Raw genomic sequence first — 21,287 nt, forward strand, 5'->3', positions numbered from 1 at the left:
TAGATGTAATATCTCCAAGTTTGCAGACGACACAAAGCTGGGTGGGCGTGTGTGCTGTGAGGAGGATGCCGAGAAACTCCAGTATGATTTGGATAGGTTGCAGGATTGGGCAGATGCAGTATAATGTGGATAAATGCGAGGTTATCCACTTTGGTGGCAAAAACAGGAAGTCAGATTATTATCTGAACGGCAGTAGATTGGGAGAAGGGGAAGTGCAACGAGACCTGGGTGTCCTTGTGCACCAGTCGCTGAAGGTAAGCATGCAGGTGCAGCAGGCGGTTAAGAAGGCAAATGGTATGTTGGCCTTTGTAGCGAGAGGGTTCGAGTACAGGAACAAGGATGTCTTGCTGCAGTTGTACAGGGCCTTGGTGAGACCACACCTTGAGTATTGTGTGCAGTTTTGGTCACCTTATCTGAGGAAGGATGTTCTTGCCATGGAGGGAGTGCAGCGAAGATTCGCCAGACTGATACCTGGGATGGCAGGAATGACGTATGAGGAGAGATTGGGTCGATTGGGCTTGTACTCGCTGGAATTTAGAAGAATGAGAGGGGATCTCATTGAAACTTATAAAATTCTGACAGGACTGGACAGACTAAATGCAGGAAGGATGTTCCCGATGGTCGGGAAATCCAGAACCAGGGGTCACAGTCTAAGGATAAGGGGTAAGCCATTTAGGACAGAAATGAGGAGGAATTTCTTCACCCAGAGAGTGGTGAACCTGTGGAATTCTCTACCACAGAAGGCAGTAGAGGCCAATTCATTAAATATATTCAAGAAGGAGTTAGATATATTTCTTAAGGCTAAAGGGATCAAGGGATATGGGGAGAAGGCAGGGACCGGGTACTGAGTTTGGATGATCAGCCATGATCTCATTGAATGGCGGAGCAGGCTCGAGGGGTCGAATGGCCTACTGCTGCTCCTATCTTCTATGTTTCTATGCAGTGCAGGAGGAGGCCATTCAGTCCCTCGAGCCTGCTCCGCCATTCAATAAGATCATGGCTGGTCTGCAGCCTCACTCCATACACCCGCCTTTGGCCCATATCCCTTAATACCTTTGGTTAACAAAAATCACTCAGTCTCCGATTTAAAATGAACGATTGATCGAGCATCAATTGCCGTTTGCGGAAGAGAGTTCCAAACTTCTACCACCCTTTGTGTGTAGAAATGTTTCCTAATTTCACTCCTGAAAGGTCTGGCTCTAATTTTTAGACTCTGCCCCCCAGTCCTAGAATCCCCAACCAGTGGAAATAGTTTCTCTCTATCTACCCTATCTGTTCCCCTTAATATCCTGAAAACTTCGATCAGATCGCCCCTTAACCTTCTAAATTCAAGGGAATACAACCCTAGTTTGTGTAATCCCTCCTCGTAACTTAACCCTTGGAGTCTTTGAAAGAGCTCTCCAATTAATCCCACTCCCCTCATATCCCTGCAAATTTTTCCCCTTAAAGTATCGATCCAATTCTCTTTTGAAAGCTACTATTGAATCTGCTTCCACCGCCCTTTCAGGCAGCGCATTCCAGATCACAACAACTCGCTGCGTAATAAACATTCTCCTCACCTCGCCTCTGGTTCTTTTGTCAATGACCTTATCTCTGTGTCCTCTGGTTACCGACCCTCCTGCCGCTGGAAACGGTTTCTCTTTATTTACTCTATCGAAACCCTTCATGATTTTGAACGCCTCTATTAAATCTCTCCTTAACCTTCTGCTCTAAGGATAACAATCCCTGCTTCTCCAGTCTTTCCACATAACTGAAGTCCCTCATCCCTGGAACCATCCTGGTAAATCTCCTCTGCACCCTCTCCAAGGCCTTGACATCCTTCCTAAAGTGCGGGGCCCAGAATTGGACACAATACTCCAGCTGGTGCGTAACCAGTGATTTATAAGGGTTTAAGAACATAAGAAACAGGAGCAGGAGTAGGCCATTCGGCCCTTCGAGCCTGCTCCGACATTCAATGAGATCATGGCTGATCTTCTGTCTCAACTCCATTCACCGGCCCGTATCACCATATCCCTTGATGCCCTTACTAGTCAGAAATCTATTGACTTCTGTTTTGAATATACCCAATGACTGAGCCTCCACAGCCCTCTGGGGTAGAGAATTCCAAAGATTCACCACCATCTGTGTGAAGAAATGTCTTCTCACCTCAGTCCTGAATGGCCTACCCTTTATCCTGAGGCTCTGGCCCCTGGTTCTAGACACCCCAGCCAAGGGAAACATTCTCCCAGCATCCATCCCTATCCCTGTAATAATTTTGTATGCTTCAATGAGATCCCCTCTCATTCTTCTGAATTCAAGAGAATACAGGCCTAGTTTACTCAACCTCTTCTCATACGACAGTCCCGCCATCCCAGGAATCAATCTCATGAACCTTCGCTGCACTCCCTCTATGGCAAGTATATCCTTCCTTAGGTAAGGAGACCAAAATTGTACACAGTACTCCAGGTGTGGTCTCACCAAGGCCCTATATAATTGGAGTAAGACTTCTTTACTCCTGTACTCAAATCCTCTTGTAATGAAGGCCAGCATACCATTTGCCTTCCTAATGGCTTGCTGCACCTGCACATTCACTTTCAGTGACACATGTACAAGGACACCCAGGTCCCTTTGATCATCTGCATTCCCCAATTGTTCACCATTCAGGAAATATTCTGCCTTTCTGTTTTTTCTACCAAAGTGAATAACTTCAAATTTATCCACATTATATTCCATCTGCCATGTTCTCGCCCACTCACTGAGCCTGTCGAGATCCCCTTGAAGCCTCTTCACATCCTCTTCACAACTGACACTGCCACCTAGCTTTGTGTCATCAGCAAATTTGGAAATGTTACATTTAGTCCCCTCAACCAAATCATTGATCTAGATTGTGAATAGCTGGGGCCCAAGCACCGATCCCCGTGGTACCCCACTAGTCACAGCCTGCCATCCTGAAAAAGACTCGTTTATCCCTACTCTTTGTTTTCTGTCTGTTAACCAGTTCTCAATCCATGCTAGTATATTACCCCCAATTCCATGTGCCCTAATTTTGTTCACCAACCTCTTGTGTGGGACCTTATCGAAGGCCTTCTGAAAATCCAAAAACATCACATCTACCAGTTCCCCTTTGTCTACTCCACTAGTTACATCCTCAAAGAACTCCAATAGGTTTGTCGAACAGGATTTCCCTTTCATAAATCCAGTTTGACTCTGCCCAATCTTACTGTTAGTTTCTAAGTGCCCAGTTATTGCATCCTTTGTAATAGATTCCTGCATTTTCCCAACTACTGATGTGAGGCTAACAGGTCTATAGTTCCCCGTTTTCTCTCTCCCTCCTTTCTTAAATAGTGGGGTTACATTTGCTATCCTCCAATCTGCAGGAACCGTTCCAGAAGATGACAGCCAATGCGTCCAATTTTGGAAGATGACAGCCAATGCGTCCACTATCCCACTGGCCACCTCTTTCAAAACCCTAGGATGTAGGTCATCCGGTCCTTGGGATTTATCGACTTTTAGTCCCATTAATTTTGCTAGTACTGTTTTATTACAAACTAGCTGGAGTGCCAAGCGGTGCCGAGGGTACTTTGAGGGCATGTTGTTGTTGGAAGAGAGAGAGAGAGAGAGACTGGGGGGGAGAGAGAGAGAGACTGGGGGGCAGAGAGAGAGAGACTGGGGGGGCAGAGAGAGAGAGACTGGGGGGGAGAGAGAGAGAGACTGGGGGGGAGAGAGAGAGAGAGAGAGACTGGGGGGGAGAGAGAGAGAGAGAGAGACTGGGGGGAGAGAGCGAGAGAGAGAGATGGGGGGGAGAGAGGGGGAGAGAGAGAGAGAGAGAGATCTGGGGGGGAGAGAGAGAGAGAGAGACAGGGGGGGGAGAGAGAGAGAGAGAGAGAGACTGGGGGAAGAGAGAGAGAGAGACCGGGGGGAAGAGAGAGAGAGAGACTGGGGGGAAGAGAGAGAGAGAGACTGGGGGGAGAGAGCGAGAGAGAGAGACTGGGGGGAGAGAGCGAGAGAGAGATGGGGGGGAGAGAGAGAGAGAGAGAGACTGGGGGGGGAGAGAGAGAGAGAGAGACAGGGGGGGAGAGAGAGAGAGAGAGAGAGACTGGGGGGAAGAGAGAGAGAGAGACCGGGGGGGGAAGAGAGAGAGAGAGAGACTGGGGGGAAGAGAGAGAGAGAGACTGGGGGGAGAGAGCGAGAGAGAGATGGGGGGGGAGAGAGAGAGAGAGACTGGGGGAAAGAGAGAGAGAGAGACTGGGGGGGGGAGAGAGAGACCGGGGGGGGAGAGAGAGAGAGAACGGGGGGGAAGAGAGAGAGAGAGACTGGGGGGAAGAGAGAGAGAGAGAGACTGGGGGGAGAGAGAGAGACACTGGGGGGGGGAGAGAGAGAGAGAGAGAGATGGGGGGAGAGAGAGAGACGGGGGAGAGAGAGAGAGACGGGGGAGAGAGAGAGCGACTCGGGGGGAGAGAGAGAGAGAGACTGGGGAGGGAGAGACTGGGGGAAGACAGAGAGAGAGAGTGGGGGGGAGAGAGAGACTGGGGGGAAGAGAGAGAGAGAGACCGGGGGGGAAGAGAGAGAGAGAGACTGGGGGGAAGAGAGAGAGAGAGAGATTGGGGGGGAGAGAGAGAGATTGAGATGGGGGGAGAGAGAGAGAGAGACTGGGGGGGAGAGAGAGAGACACTGGGGGGGGAGAGAGAGAGAGAGATGGGGGAGAGAGAGACGGGGGAGAGAGAGAGATGGGGAGAGAGAGAGAGAGCGACTCGGGGGGAGAGAGAGAGAGAGACTGGGGAGGGAGAGACTGGGGGGAAGACAGAGAGAGAGACTGGGGGGAAGAGAGAGAGAGAGAGACTGGGGGAAGAGAGAGAGATGGGGGAGTGAGAGAGAGAGACTGGGGGGAAGAGAGAGAGAGAGAGAGACTGGGGGTGTCGAAGTCTCGACTGCCAAGTAAGACTCTTTAAACACAAAGTATCATTAAAGACAGGTTTTTTTTGCTTGCAAGGGAAGAGTTGTGTAGTCAAGGGCTACATCAGACCTCTTCAAAGAAATAAAGAAGTTGTTCATAATTTCTACAGTATAGAAACAAAGCAAGCTTTCTATGCCACATGACATAGTATGGAATCATAACTGATTACAAAGGCACAGACCTTGCGAATTATTGAAACAGCGTATTCCGGGCTGCGTTAGAATAGCAAACAGAAATACCTCGGGATAAGATTAACTAATCCTTTATTATGGGATCCCTCTGTTCCTTCTGTTCTCTCACTATACCAGCTGGACCTGTAGGCCGATGTTTACCTTATCATGTCCTTGGCTAATTGTTTGGTGAATGAGGCTCTTTGTAAGCTTATAATAGATAAGGAGTACGAATGTAGCATTCCTAACTTGTCTCATCCCCTAGAGACTGGTTAGTGAATCATGCTGTCGGCCATTTAAGTTTTTAGTCTATGCCCAGGAAGCCATTTTGTGTCTAAGTGAGAAACTGTACTTCCACATTCTTCCCTTTTGTCCTTACAAGGACAACATAACTGAAATTAACCCTTTTTTTTTTTCGGTCCTCATACCAAATTTAGATTTTAGCCAAGGATACCGACTTCTGTTTTGAACCACCCTCGAGATATACCTGTACTGATGGTTGGCCTTATCTAAGATCGTCTTTCGTTTTTGTTTATTCTTAGTGTTTGGGCGTGTATTCTTGTAGGGGTTGAATTGTGTTTGATTTGATTTCAGGTTTATGTCTTTGTGAAGTTCTGCAGCTTATATTAGCCTGCAGGGAAATTAGAACACTGCAGGCTAACATAAGCTGCAGAACTTCACAAAGACATAAACCTGAAATCCAATCAAACACAATTCAACCCCTACAAGAATACACGCCCAAACACTAAGAATAAACAAAAACGAAAGACGATCTTAGACAAGGTCAACCATCAATACAGGTAGGTATTCACGTGTAATTCTCGTTTCTTTCGGGATCTTTCCCATCTCCTTGGCATATTAGACTCAGTAGTCCGATTAGTATACAAAATATAAGTAACATCTTCATTGTTAGAGTCTTTCAAAATTCAATTGTCTCTATTCGGTGCCTTCTTGCAGTGGGATGCGTGAATCCAGGAAGATCTTTCCTTGACTTTTACGGCTGTGTTTGTAGTCAGGAGCACTTGATATGGTCCTTCGAAGCGTGGTTGTAGACCGTTCTTCCTTTTAAAAACCTTCACGTAGACGTCATCTCCTGGTTTCAAGTCGTGGCACTTTCCCTCTGCTGGACTCGTTTGAGCTTCTTTTACCTGTTGGTGAAAGCTGGAAATACATTTAGTTAATGCAATGCAATAGTTTAGCATAGTCTCGTCCATTTTATGAATGTCCATTTGTTTCACCGTAAATGGTGCTGAGAATGGCAGCCTTAGGGGTCGTCCCATAACAATCTCATATGGAGACAGTCCATTTGTCCTGTTAGTTGCTGCTCGCATTATCATCAATGCTAAGGGTAATAGTTCGACCCATTTAAGTCCAGTTTCATTGCAAAGTTTAGAAAGTTTATTCTTCAGCACTCCATTATGTCTTTCCACCAGTCCTGCGGATTGTGGATGATAACTGCAGTGAAAATGCTGGTTAATCTGCAAAGCTTTACATAGTTCTTTTATAATTGCTCCAGTGAAATGCGATCCTCTGTCGCTTGAAAGCTGCATAGGTATTCCAAACCTGGGTATGACTTCTTTTAACAAGCACTTTGCTACTGTTACAGCATCATTCTTTTTACATGGGAAAGCTTCAACCCATCTTGAAAACATACCTATAATTACTAACACATACTTAAATCCTAAACATGGAGGTAATTCAATAAAATCCATTTGTAAATGTACGAAAGGGCCTGGTGGATTTGGGTGGGAGGCAGCTTGTACCTTCTCTGTCTTGCCTGGATTCATTTCCTGGCAAATGGTGCACCTTTCACTGATTTGTTTTGCAATTGCCGAAATACCTGGTGCATACCATGTTTGATTAATATAGTCTGCCATCCCCCCTTTGTCCGCATGCGTGAACACATGAACGCATCGGGCAATCCATGGAAGTAAAGATTTTGGAGCCACCATGCGGCCGTCATGGTGAACCCATACTCCTTCAGGCGTTTTAAAGCAAAAATCCCTTGCCCAAGCTAACACTTCGTCCGGGTTAGCCTGTGGCTGAAAGGCTAAAACATCATTAATAGAAGGTGGGTCATTATCTGATTTCTGTTGACGCAAAACAAAGGCTGAGACCAGTGGCCCTGTATCTGACAGAGCGGCTGATTTAGCAGCTCTATCTGATCGCTCGTTACCCAAGGATATCTGATCCTGACTGTCTGTATGAGCCTGACATTTAATAACTGAAATCTTAGTGGGGCACACTAGAGCCTTTAAAAGATTATTGATTTGCTCGGCATTCTTAATAGTTGATCCTGAGGAAGTTAGAAATCCCCTTAATTTCCAGATCTGTCCATAATCGTGAGCAACTCCAAAAGCATACCTGGAGTCGGTATAAATGTTAACAGTTTGATCAGTAGCCAATATACAAGCTCTGGTAAGAGCGAAGAGTTCTGCTTGTTGCGCTGAAAATGATTGAGGTAGTGAGAGCGCCTCCATGACTGAATGATCATCAGAAACGGCATACCCAGCCCTAGGTGATCCTTTATCATCCCTAAGGGCCGATCCATCTACGTAGAATACCAAGTCACTATTAGGAACAGGAGTTCCAGATAAATCTGTTCGGGGCTTAGTAGCCAACTGGGTAACCGTGTCACAGCAGTGTGGGATACCGTCCTCTTCTGTGGGTAGCAGCGTGGCTGGATTCAAAACTGAACATCTTTGAATTATGAGATTGGAGTTGGATAACAGTTCAACCTCACATTTGCTGCTACGGGCTGATGTTAGATGCTGAGTGGCGTATTTTGATAACAGTACTTCCACTGAATGTGGTACAAACAAAACAGTTCGGTGATTAAGCGTGATGCCTTGAGCCTGTTGTACAGCGTAATAGGCAGCAGCTAGAATTGGCAGGCATCCAGGCAACCCACGTGCAACGGGATCTAATTGAGTACTGAAATACGCTAAGGGTCGCTGTTTATCCCCGTGGGATTGAGTCAGGACAGATTGAGCAAAACCCGATTTATGATGGACGAAAAGGTTAAACTGTTTCTGATAGTCTGGCAGCCCTAATGCTGGAGCTGATGTAAGGGCTTGTTTAACATTTTCAAAGGCGTCTTCTGCCTTTTTACTCCAGACGAGAGGATCTTCCCCTGTGGGTGCGGAGATATCTAGCAGTGGGCGTACCAGATCTGAATATCCCATGATCCATTGCCTACAGTATCCTGACATGCCGAGAAAATGTTTCAATTGCTGTTTAGTAGTAGGCAAGGGTGCCTCACAAATGGCTTTAATTCTTTCTTGCATCAAAGTTCATGTCCCAAATATTGTACTGTCTCTGACACAAACTGCAGCTTAGAACGTGATATCCTATGTCCTTTTGCCGCTAGGGTGCGTAGCATGATAAGCGAGTCAGTCTGGCATGACTGTGCGTCAGGTGAAGCTATCAGCAAATCATCGATGTATTGGATAAGCGTGGACCCTCCGGTAAAGTGTATGTCTTCTAAATCGCGTTTCAGGCTTTGTGAAAAAATTGTGGGGCTTTCTGTGTAGCCCTGCGGGAGTCTCGTCCAAGTGTACTGTGTTCCTTTGAATGTAAATGCGAACAGGAATTGCGAATCTTGGTGGATAGGGAATACTGGTCAGGATAGTGGCAGGATTTGGCACAACTGGATAAACGGGTAATACTGATTCGTTCACTGCTCTAAGATCCTGCACAAGTCTCCACCTTCCACTTTCTTTCTTTTCTACTGGAAAAATTGGAGTGTTGCATTGACTCTGGGTTGGGACAATTATTCCTTGCTCCAACAAAGAGTTAATGACAGGCTGAATTCCTTGTTCAGCTGCTGCTGAGATCGGGTACTGCGGTCTACGGGGCAATCGAACGGCTGGCTTTAATGTGATCTTGTATGGCTGAGCAGTTAGCATTTTGCCAACTTCATTTGTGTGACTGGACCATACCTGTGGTGGGATCTGATCGAGCAGTTGCTCTGTCTCCCGTGGGATAACTTGAGGGGAGCATTCGTGTAAGGGATACATGGTGCATCTGTCAGTAGGTATATACACCTGTAATCCCTTCTCTGAGCAAATTATTGTTGCTTGCATTTTGCACAACAAATCTCTTCCCAAGAGATTCATAGGGGTTTCCTCTGATAGGAGAAAGACATGTTGGCCATGGGAATTATCTGCTTGTATCTCTCGTGGTTGCGACCACGTCATAGTTTGTGAAGATCCGGAGAGCCCTATACATGAGACATTCTGTTCAGTACACGGGGTTCCTCTGGCATATTGCTTTGTCAATATGGAACTAGTAGCTCCTGTGTCGACGAGAAAGGGAACGCTCTTGCCCTGCATTTGTATAGACAGATATGGCTCCTCTCTAGCATTTACTGACACTAAGGGTAACTGCAGGAGGTGGTTAACGTCTGGGGCTGCGTCTCTGCGTCATGCTGAATAATTTTGCACTCCCGTATTTTGAGTTTCCCAAGGATTCCCTGTAGTGAAATTTGCCTGCGGACGATTGTGACGCTGGGCTTGGGTACTCATATTGTTGGGTGTACCTTCCCAACCTTGATTGTGCGGTGTTGGGTAAGGGCAATTGGCTTTCCAGTGGTCAATCAGACCACAATTAAAACATGTGCTTGTATTTCCTCCTCCGTTCCAGTGGCCCCTGCCACCACCACCTCTACCCCTGCCTCTGAATCTACCTCTGTTATATCCTCTACCTCGTCCCCTGTTCTGACCCTGGTAGTAAATAGTAGTCTGGGTGGTCGGGGCTGGAGAAGCTGCTTGCTCCATTAACAAAGAAACTTTATTCTTTTGATCTTTATTCCTTTCCTGTATTCCTTTCAAGATTTGTGTCAATTCAGGAATGGGTTTATGTCTCCAGTCAAGGCAAACTAAAGTCAACGGTTCCTTAAGTTCTGTTCTGAGGCCGTTTACAAGGGCATTAATTAAAGGGATTTGATCATTTTCTTTTGTCATACCCGAATGCTGTCCCATAACCGCTTCCATTATTTCCATATAATCCTCAACGTCTTCATCCCTTTTGTGAGTTGTCTCAATTATCTTTGTCCAATTCATCCTTTTTATGGAATTTGACATGCATTATTCTGTACAATTCAGTCCAGAATGCATCATCAGGTAAGGTTTCTGGATTCCAGCCTTGATTTGTTCTATGGTTTTCGAAAAGCTGAAACCTATCCTGGCCTACGCCTTCCGTCAAAAGGCGGTATTTGGTATCTTTTAACCAAGCTCTAAATAGCTGGTCAACATCCACAATGGTGGGCTGGTGGCAGATAATGATACTTTTGAGTTCATTAATTGCCTTTTCTAAGTTCTCTGTGGGATCGGGTAATTCATGAATTATTGTCCTAAGCTCACCAGCTGTCCATGAGCGGTGGACAGCGACTGGAGCTCCGTCAACATTGTGGACATTGGGGAAACGTCTGCGTGGAAAAGCACCAATTCGTTCAGCTCCTCCTTGGTTTGATTGACTGGCAGTCACAGACCTAGTGTTGGGTCTGTTCTCCTGCCTTGCAGCACCGGGGTCAGGTGGTTCAGCAGCTGGTGCGGCTGGTTGTTGTGCTTCGTAGTCAGGAGGTGGGGCTGGTCTTCTGAACCATCCCTCATCCTCGTCATTACTGGAATGAGTCGTGGGAAGGGGAGGATATTCACAAGGAGGGGCGGTGGGCTTCGGGATTTGTCTTAAAGGCATTAGTGTAATCTCTTGTTTAGTCAATTTATTCATTAGATCTCTTTTCTTATTTTTGTTCTCAATTTTGCTAGTTAATATGCTGCGCTCTTTACGTTTTTCTGCTTCCCTTTTCCAGTCTGAGAAGGCAGACCAATTTATTGATTTTGCACCCCTTCTACGTGGGTCTCTGCCTGCTAGGCAGTTTTCTAGACACGTGATTCTATCTAGATTGAATGTACCATCCACGGGGAAAGGGTGTCTATCTTTCTTTGTCCATCTAGCCCACTTAGGTAAATCATTTGTGGATATCTGACCATAGTAGGTAAAGACATAAGAAGCGGGAGTTCCCTTTTCTGGGATCTTGCTCTGTGCAGCTCCCATCTTAGTTTGTTTGGTGTGTTTTTTTTTTAAACTAGGCTCTCTTCTTCTAGATCGCAAGTTTCACCCCTTACCCCCTCACGATTATTACTGACTGTCCAAAGGACCACAAGTGATGAAAAATAACAAGTAATAACAACCGTCAAAGAAAAGATAAGCAATGCAGCTGCCCAAACAGGCAAACAGACCAAATATTCAGACATTTATCTTATACTTTAAACTAAACAAATAGCCAATTCTCAGTTTGCGTTGTACGCCACTACAAGCTGAGTCCTTAACGTTTAACTTATACTTTATGTGAGAGTTTTCTGTCTTAATGTTGTCAATAGTCAACAAAAATGGAAAACAATATAGAATCCTTATGCTTTATTGCGAGGGGCTTGAACCCTCGTAGAAGGTATCTCAACGGAGAAAAATCCTGAGCCTGATAATACAGATCTTAAAAAATTACAGTGACAATTCTCAAACGATACTTTCTGCCGCGGGACTCAGCCCCAGCTCAAGGGACCCACCCTTGATCAAGGGACCCACCCTTGATACTGCAGTTTTAATTTGGTACCTTATCTGTCTGCGACTCAGCCCTGTCGACTTTCCTTTTGCCTTCTTTGCCCGATACTTTTTCTTTAAAGACTTGAGTTGTCAGTATTCTCCTCCCTTCAGTGGTCAACAATAAAAGAAGCAAATGTTACAGAATTCAACTCAACTCTAAAACATGAGTCTTAACTAGATCGCAGTACTCCCGTCGGAAGAAACAGACCACACCAACATAATATCGAATGAGAAATTCTTTTATGTGAAAAAATCACTGTGGCCATTCAAGATCTGTCATTAGAGATTCACGATGCCCTTGTCCGTGATTTACCGAAAGGCAGCAAGCGATCTCGGTGGAACCTCCAAGTTATACTGTCGAAGTCTCGACTCCCGAGTAAGACTCTTAAACACAAAGTATCGTTAACAACAGGCTTTATTTGCTTGCAAGGGAAGATTTGTGTAGACAAGGGCTACATCAGACCTCTTCCACGTAATACAGGAGTTGTAGTATATTTATACAGTACAGAAGCAAAACAGGCTTTCTATGCCACATGACATAGTATTGAATCATAACTGATTACAAAGGCACAGACCTTGCGAATTATTGAAACAACGTATTCCGGGCTGCGTTAGAATAATGAACGGAAATACCTTGGGATAAGATTAACTAATCCTTTATTATGGGATCTCTCTGTTCCCTCTGTTCTCTCACTGTACCAACTGGGCCTGTGGGCTGATGTTTACCTTATCATGTCCTTGGCTGTTTGTTTCGTAAAGGAGGCTCCTTGTTAAGCTTATCACAAACAAGGAGTATGTATATAGCATTCCTAAATTATCTCGTTCCCTTGAAACATGATTAGTGAATCATGCTGTTGGCCATTTTAAATTTTAAATGGATTTCGCTCTATGCTCAGGAAGCCATTTTATGTCGAAATGAGAAACTGTACTTCCACATTAGTTTGGGGATTGAAACAAGGCTGTGGGGAGAGAGCGGGGCATTGGGATTAGTTTCGGATTGATACAGGGCTATGAGGAGAGATCGGGGCAGTGGGATTAGTTTGAGATTGATACAGGGCTTTCGGGAGAGAGCGGGGCATTGGGAATAGTTTGGGATTGATACAGGACTATCGGGAGGGATTGGGGCAGTGTGATTAGTTAGGGATTGATACAGGGCTATGGGGAGAGAGCGGGGCAGTGGGATTAGTTTGGGATTGATACAGGGCTATGGGGAGAGAGCGGGGCAGTGTTATTTGTTTGGGATTGATACAGGACTATGGGGAGAGAGCAGGGCAGTGGGATTAGTTTGGGATTGATACAGAGCTATGTGGAGAAAGTGGGGCAGTGGGATTAGTTTGGGGATTGATACAGGGCTATGGGGTGAGAGTGGGGCAGTGGGATTAGTTTGGGGATTGATACAGGGCTATGGGGTGAGAGCGGGGCAGTGTGATTAGTTTGGGATTGATACAGGGCTATGGGGAGACAGTGGGGCAGTGTGATTAGTTTGGGATTGATACAGGGCAATCGGGAGAGAGCGAGGCATTGGGAATAGTTTGGGATTGATACAGGGCTATTGGGAGAAACTGGGGCAGCGTGATTAGTTTGGCATTGATACAGGGCTATGGGGACAGAGCGGGTCATTGGGATTAGTTTGCGATTGATACAGGGCTATCGGGAGAGAGCGGGACAGTGGGATTAGTTTAGGATTTATACAGGGCACTCGGGAGTGAGCGGGGCAGTGGGATTAGTTTCGGATTGATACAGGGCTATGTGGAGTGAGCGGGGCAGTGGGATTATTTTGGGGATTGATACAGGGCTATGGGGAGAGAGCGGGGCAGTGTGATTAGTTTGGGGATTGATACAGGGCTATGGGGAGAGAGCGGGCAGGCGGATTAGTTTTGGGATTGATACAGGGCTATGGGGTGAGAGTGGGGCAGTGTGATTAGTTTGGATTGATACAGGGCTTTGGGGAGAGAGCGGGGCAGTGTGATTAGTTTGGGATTGATACAGGTCTATGGGGAGAGAGCGGGGCAGTTGGATTATTTTGGGATTGTTACAGGGCTATGGGGTAGAGCGGGGCAGTGGGATTAGTTTGGGATTGATACAGGGCTATTGGGAGAGATCGGGGCAGTGTGATTAATTCGGGATTGATACAGGGTTATCGGGAGAGAGCGAGGCATTGGGAAAAGTTTGGGATTGATACAGGGCTATGGGGAGAGAGCAGGTCAGTGTGATTAGTTTGGGATTGATACAGGGCTGTCGAGAGAGAGCGGGGCAGTGGTATTAGTTTGGGATTGATACAGGGCTATTGGGAGAGAGCGAGGCATTGGGAAAAGTTTGGGATTGATACAGGGCTATCTGGAGAGAGCGGGGCAGTGGCATTAGTTTGGGATTGATACAGGGCTAAGGGGAGAGAGTGCGGCAGTGTGATTAGTTTGGGATTGATACAGGACTATGGGGAGAGAGCGGCGCAGTGGGATTAGTTTGGGGATTGATACAGGGCTGTCGAGAGAGAGCGAGGCATTGGGAAAAGTTTGGGATTGATACAGGGCTATCTGGAGAGAGCGGGGCAGTGGCATTAGTTTGGGATTGATACAGGGCTAAGGGGAGAGAGTGCGGCAGTGTGATTAGTTTGGGATTGATACAGGACTATGGGGAGAGAGCGGCGCAGTGGTATTAGTTTGGGATTGATACAGGGCTATTGGGAGAGAGCGAGGCATTGGGAAAAGTTTGGGATTGATACAGGGCTATCTGGAGAGAGCGGGGCAGTGGCATTAGTTTGGGATTGATACAGGGCTAAGGGGAGAGAGTGCGGCAGTGTGATTAGTTTGGGATTGATACAGGACTATGGGGAGAGAGCGGCGCAGTGGGATTAGTTTGGGGATTGATACAGGGCTATGGATAGAGAGCGGGGCAGTGGGATTAGTTTGGAGAATGATACAGGGCTATGTGGAGAGCGGGGCAGTGGGATTTGTTTGGATATAACACAGGGCTATGGGGAGAAAGCAGGGCAGTGGGCTTACATTGGGGTTTGATACAGGGCTATGGGGAGAGAGCGGGGCAGTGGGATTTGTTTGGGATTGATACAGGGCTATGGGGAGAAAGCAGGGCAGTGGGATTAGTTTGGGATTGATACAGGGCTATCGGGAGAGATCGGGGCAGTGGGATTAGTTTGGGATTGATACAGGCCTATCGGGAGAGAGCGAGGCATTGGGAAAAGTTTGGGATTGATACAGGGCTATCGGGAGAGAGCGGGGCAGTGGCATTAGTTTGAGATTGATACAGGGCTAGGGGAGTAAGCGGGGCATTGCGATTAGTTTGGGATTGATGCAGGGCTATGGGGTTTTGTATATTCCACATGTCCTGTGCTTGAAATCTCTGACATTGGCCAGACAATTTTTCAGCATTTCATTGTCTTGGGCTGTTTACTATGAACACCTTTACCTGTTTCTGATCTACACAGGATGCAACAGATCAGAAAAACCTCCATTCAACCATGCGATTCCTGTCTCTGCAAAGACATCATACTGTTCCACAATGCAGGAATGTCGCAAAAAGCTTTTGATAGCTGAGAACAACTTTAACCATTCAAACCTTTCAGGTAAAGAAGCTTCTAGATTCCGAGCCACAAATTGAATCGTTTAAGGCATAAAGAATGTCACAGAAATGTGATTTATTGCTGTTACTTTACAATTTACAAATATACACACAATTTGTGTCACTGAATTATAAACAAAAAGCAGGCAAAGCTATGACTTAACAGAAAAAAACAATTGTTTTTCTTCTTGGACAGCAAAACCAGTCAGACTGACTTGCAAATGTTTACTGATATGTTGACATAAAGATTTATAATTTACCAATTTCGCTTCTAATGTTTTTCTCTCAAACATTCTCCACAATATTAATCCCTGCTCTTGTCACAAGGAGTGTTGAATTATTTTAGGTACTTCGCAATTAAAAGCAGGATACAAACTTCATTATACTCACAAATTTTAATCTCCTATTTCAAACATTCAAACCAAATCGAAGTGTACGTTATCACTTTAATCAAAGTATTTTCTGTGTCTCTCTCAATAAACAAAGAGTGGTTTCTTCTAAATTAGCTTCCGGCAATTTTTATACATCATTACATAACTCTTGCTTCAATTAACACTCCACTAAATGTATAAGAGGATATCTATATTTACGTTATTCCTGCGACTTGTTAGGACTATCGAATGACAGACATTATAAAATGGTTTGTGTTTTTCCCCTTTCTTGGTTCTCTTCCTAAATGTCTTAATGGTATATTTTTAAAAAGTCATTAAAAAGTAATATGTAACTCCTACAAATCCTCCCCTACCTTCCCCCTCCTCAACACCATGATTGCATGTTTGTGTAAAGCTACTCACTTCAGGCAATCACTCAAAATCAAATCTTGATATATTTCAATTTGAAAACATTTTAACCATTTCAGAGCATTTGGACTTCAAGACCTGGTTGAAACTTGTTTAGATGAGGGGAAAATTGGCTTTTGCTTCAGTCTCTTCCAAAATCATGCTCGAAACTTAGGGGGAGAAAGTGTTTCTTACACTCATTTTTGGTGAAATGTTCATTAAAAATCTTTAAATTCTTTCAAGTCTCACTGCAGCTTTGACAGAAGAAGTTGCTCCAAGTTTCTCTTTCCCCCTTCAATGCTGTCGTTAAACATCCGACAAACTAAAGTCTAATTCCAAACGGAGCTCCAATCAGAAAGTGAATAAAGTGGTTAAACTTCCTAAGAAGGCGGCGAGGTTATCTATCCCCAGCCTTGGAGATGAGCTGGGATCAGTTTTTGGAGATGTTGTTTCCTCTTTTTCTGTTGCCGCTCCCTCCGTCTCTCAGACTCTGAGGTACAAACTGGGGCACAAACTATTTCCCTTTCTCGCAACATGATTTAAATAACCCTGGCTGATTTCCCTCTCTCTGTAACCCAGAGGTCACTGGGCAGTGATCAGGAGCATGAACCCTGGCTGATTTCCCCTCTCTCTCTAACCCAGGGCTCACTGGACTGTGATCAGGAGCAGGAACCCTGGCTGATTTCGCCTCTCTCTCTAACCCAGGGGTCACTGGACTGTGATCAGGAGCAGGAACCCTGGCTGATTTAACCTCTCTCTAACCAAGGGGTCACTGGATAGTGATCAGGAGCAGGAACCCTGGCTGATTTCCCTCTCTCTCTAACCCAGGGGTCACTGGGCAGTGATCAGGAGCATGAACCCTGGCTGAAATCCCCTCTCTCCGGGCGGCACGGTGGCATAGTGGATAGCACTGTTGCCTCACAGCACCAGGGATCCTGATTCGAATCTGGCCTCGGGTGACTGTCTGTGTGGGGTTTGCACATTCTCCCCGTGTTTGCGTGGGTTTTCTCCGGGTGCTCCGGTTTCCTCCCACAGTCCAACGATGTGCGGGTTAGGATGATTGGCTATGATAAATTGACCCTTAGTGTTAGGGAGGTTAAATACATGGGGTTACGGGGATCGGGTGGGTTATGTGTCGGTGCAGGCTCGATGGGCCGAAATGGCCTCTATCTGCACTGTGGGGTTTCTGTGTTTCTGTGTGTTTCTCTCTAACACAGGGGTCACTGGACTGTGATCAGGAGCAGGAACCCTGGCTGATTTCACATGTCTCTCTAACCCAGGGGTCACTGGGCAGTGATCAGGAGCAGGAACCCAGGCTGATTTCCCCTCTCTCTAACCCAGGGGTCACTGGACAGTGATCAGGAGCATGAACCCTGGCTGATTTCCCTCTCTCTCTAACCCAGGGGTCACTGGGCAGTGATCAGGAGCAGGAACCCTGGCTGATTTCCCCACTCACTAACCCAGGGGTCACTGGATAGTGATCAGGAGCATGAACCCTGGCTGATTTCCCTCTCTCTCTAACCCAGGGGTCACTGGATAGTGATCAGGAGCAGGAACCCTGGCTGATTTCCCCTCTCTCTAACCCAGGGGTCACTAGATAGTGATCAGGAGCGTGAACCCTGGCTGATCTCCCCTCTCTCTCTAACCCAGGGGTCACTGGATAGTGATCAGGAGCTGGAACCCGGGCTGATTTCCCCTCTCTCTAACCCAGGGGTCACTGGACAGGGAGCAGGAATCCTGGCTGATTCCCCCTCTCTCTAACCCAGGGGTCACTGGGCAGTGATCAGGAGCAGGAACCCTGGCTGATTTCCCCTCTCTCTAACTCAGGGCTCACTGGACAGCGATCAGGAGCAGGAACCCTGGCTGATTTCCCCTCTCTCTAACTCAGGGCTCACTGGACAGCGATCAGGAGCAGGAACCCTGGCTGATTCCCCCTCTCTCTAACTCAGGGGTCATTGGGCAGTGATCAGGAGCAGCAACCCTGGCTGATTCCCCCTCTCTCTAACCCAGGGGTCGCTGGGCATTGATCAGGAGCAGGAACCCTGGCTGATTTCCCCTCTCTCTAGCCCAGGGGTCACTGGATAGTGATCAGGAGCATGAACCCTGCCTGATCTCCCCTCTCTCTTTAACCCAGTGGTCACTGCACTGTGATCAGGAGCAGGAACCCTGGCTGATTTCACCTGTCTCTCTAACCCAGGGGTCACTGGGCAGTGATCAGGAGCAGGAACCCTGGCTGATTCCCCTCTCTCTCTAAACCAGGTGTCACTGCACAGTGATCAGGAGCAGGAACCCTGGCTGGTTCCCCCTCGATCTAACTCCGGGGTCACTGGACTGTGATCAGGAGCATGAACCCTGGCTGACTTCCCTCTCTCTCTAACCCAGGGGTCACTGGATAGTGATCAGGAGCATGAACCCTGGCTGATTTCCCACTCTCTCTAACTCAGGGGTCACTGGATAGTGATCAGGAGCTGGAACCCGGGCCGATTTCCCCCCTCTCTAACCCAGGGTCACTGGACAGTGATCAGGAGCACGAATCCTGGCTGATTTCCCCTCTCTCTAACCCAGGGCTCACTGGACAGTGATCAGGAGCAGGAACCCTAGCTGATTTCCCCTCTCTCTAACCCAGGGGTCACTGGACAGTGATCAGGAGCAGGAACCCTGGCTGATTTCCCCTCTCTCTAACTCAGGGGTCACTGGGCAGTGACCGGGAGCACGAACCCTGGCTGATTTCCCCTTTATCTCTAACCCAGGGGTGACTGGGCAGTGATCAGGAGCAGGAAACCTGTCTGGTTTCCCTCTCTCTCTAACCCAGGAGTCACTGGGCAGTGATCAGGAGCAGGAACCCTGGCTGATTTCCGTCTCTCTCTAACCCAGGGGTCACTGGACAATGATCAGGAGCAGGAACCCTGGCTGATTTCCCCACTCTCTAACACAGGGGTCACTGGATAGTGATCAGGAGCATGAACCCTGGCTGATTTCCCCTCTCTCTCTAACCCAGGGGTCACTGGGCTGTGACCAGGAGCAGGAACCCTGGCTGATATCACCTGTCTCTCTAAACCAGGGGTCACTGGACTGTGATCAGGAGCAGGAACCCTGGCTGATTTCCCCTCTCTCTGTAACCCAGGGGTTACTAGGCAGTGATCAGGAGCAGGAACTCAGGCTGATTTCCCCTCTCTCTCTAACACAGGGGTCACTGGACAGTGATCAGGAGCAGGAACCCAGGCTGATTTCCCCTCGCTCTCTAACCCAGGTGTCACTTGGCAGTGAACAGGAGCATGAACCCTCACTGATTTCCCTCTCTCTCTAACCAGGGGTCACTGGGCTGTGATCAGGAGCAGGAACCCTGGCTGATTTCCTTCTCTCTCTAACCCAGGTGTCACTTGGCAGTGAACAGGAGCATGAACCCTCACTGATTTCCCTCTCTCTCTAACCAGGGGTCACTGGGCTGTGATCAGGAGCAGGAACCCTGGCTGATTTCCTTCTCTCTCTAACCCAGGGGTCACAGGGCAGTGATCAGGAGCAGGAACCCTGGCTGATTTCCCCTCTCACTAACCCAGGGATCACTGGGCAGTGATCAGGAGCAGGACCCCTGGCTGATTTCCCCTCGCACTAACCCAGGGATCACTGGACAGTGATCAGGAGCACAAACCCTTGCTGATTTCCCCTCTATCTCTAACCCAGGTGTTACTTGACAGTGATCAGGAGCAGGAACCCTGGCTGATTTCCCTCTCTCTCTAACCCAGGAGTCACTGGGCAGTGATCAGGAGCAGGAACCCTGGCTGATTGCCCCTCTCTCTAACCCAGGGGTCACTGGTCAGTGATCAGGAGCAGGAACCCTGGCTGATTTCCCTCTCTCTCTAACCCAGGAGTCACTGGGCAGTGATCAGGAGCAGGAACCCTGGCGGATTTCCCCTCTCTCTAACCCAGGGGTCACTGGGCAGTGATCAGGAGCAGGAACACTGGCTGATTTCCCCTCTCTCTAACCCAGGGGTCACTGGGCAGTGATCAGGAGCAGGAACCCTGTCTGATTTCCCATCTCTCTAACTCAGGGGTCACTGGACAGTGATCAGGAGCAGGAATCCTGGCTGATTTCCCCTCTCTCTAACACAGAGGTCACTGGATAGTGATCAGGAGCGGGATAAGCTTGGGATTGATCCGGGGCTATGGGGCGTGAGCGTGGCAGTGGGATTAGTTTGTGTTTGATACAGGGCTAGAGGAGAGAGCAGGGCAGTGGGACTAGTTTGGGATTGATACAGGGCTACGAGGAGATAGCGGTGCAGTGGGATTAGTTTGGATATAACACAGGGCTATGGGGAGAAAGCGGGGCAGTGGGCTTACGTTGGGGATTGATACAGGGCTATGGGGAGAGAGCGGGGCAGTGGGATTTGTTTGGATATAACACAGGGCTATGGGGAGAAAGCGGGGCAGTGGGCTTACATTGGGGATTGATACAGGGCTATGGGGAGAGAGCGGGGCAGTCGGATATGTTTGGAAATAACACAGGGCTATGGGGAGAAAGCAGGACAGTGGGCTTAAGTTGTGGATTGATACAGGGCTATGGGGAGAGCGCGGGGCAGTGGGATTAGTTTGGATATGACACAGGGCTATGGGGAGAAAGCGGGCAGTGGGATTTGTTTGGATATAACACAGGGCTATGGGGAGAAAGCGGGCAGTGGGATTTGTTTGGATATAACACAGGGCTATGGGGAGAGAGCAGGGCAGTGGAAATAGTTTGTGATTGATACAGGGCTATGGGTAGAAAGCGGGGCAGTGGGATTAGTTGGTGATTGATACAGGGCTATGGGCAGAGAGTGAGGCAGAGAGATTAGTTTACATAAGAACATAAGAACATAAGAAATAGGAGCCGGAGTAGGCCAATCGGCCCCTCGAGCCTGCTCCGCCATTCAATAAGATCATGGCTGATCTGATCCTAACCGCCAATCCACTATCACAGAACCATCTCCTGAATCTAACAGAATTAGACACACAAAATAGGAGCAGGATCAGGCGACACGGCCCCTGGGCCCGCTCCGCTACCCACAGGGCCATGACTGATCCGAACCTAGACTCATGTCCAAATTCCTGCCCGCTGCCCGTAACCCTTAATTCCCTTTACTTCTAGGAAACTGTCTATTTCTGTTTTAAATTTATGTAATGATGTAGCTTCTACAGCTATTTGGGGCAGCATATTCCATGGACCTACCACCCTCTGAGTGAAGTAGTTCC

At 47.6% G+C, this 21,287-nt stretch overlaps 1 long non-coding RNA gene across 2 annotated transcripts in view; it reads right to left on the minus strand.

Annotated features, from left to right (window-relative positions):
* Positions 1-5,958: 5,958 nt before the first annotated feature.
* LOC147093104 (uncharacterized) overlaps positions 5,959-21,287 on the minus strand; it is a 55,326-nt gene continuing 39,997 nt past the window's right edge. For both annotated transcript variants that reach the window (XR_015074616.1, XR_015074617.1), the window contains exons 2-3: positions 11,717-11,811; positions 5,959-6,264 (exon numbers count right to left, since the gene is read on the minus strand). This is a non-coding gene — a long non-coding RNA (uncharacterized LOC147093104). The remainder of the gene's footprint in view (positions 6,265-11,716; positions 11,812-21,287) is intronic.

This window comes from Somniosus microcephalus, unplaced genomic scaffold, assembly GCF_052327205.1.
Source record: "Somniosus microcephalus isolate GS21.2 unplaced genomic scaffold, FLI_Smic_1.0 unresolved_chr1, whole genome shotgun sequence".
In the NCBI taxonomy this organism is placed as follows: domain Eukaryota; kingdom Metazoa; phylum Chordata; class Chondrichthyes; order Squaliformes; family Somniosidae; genus Somniosus; species Somniosus microcephalus.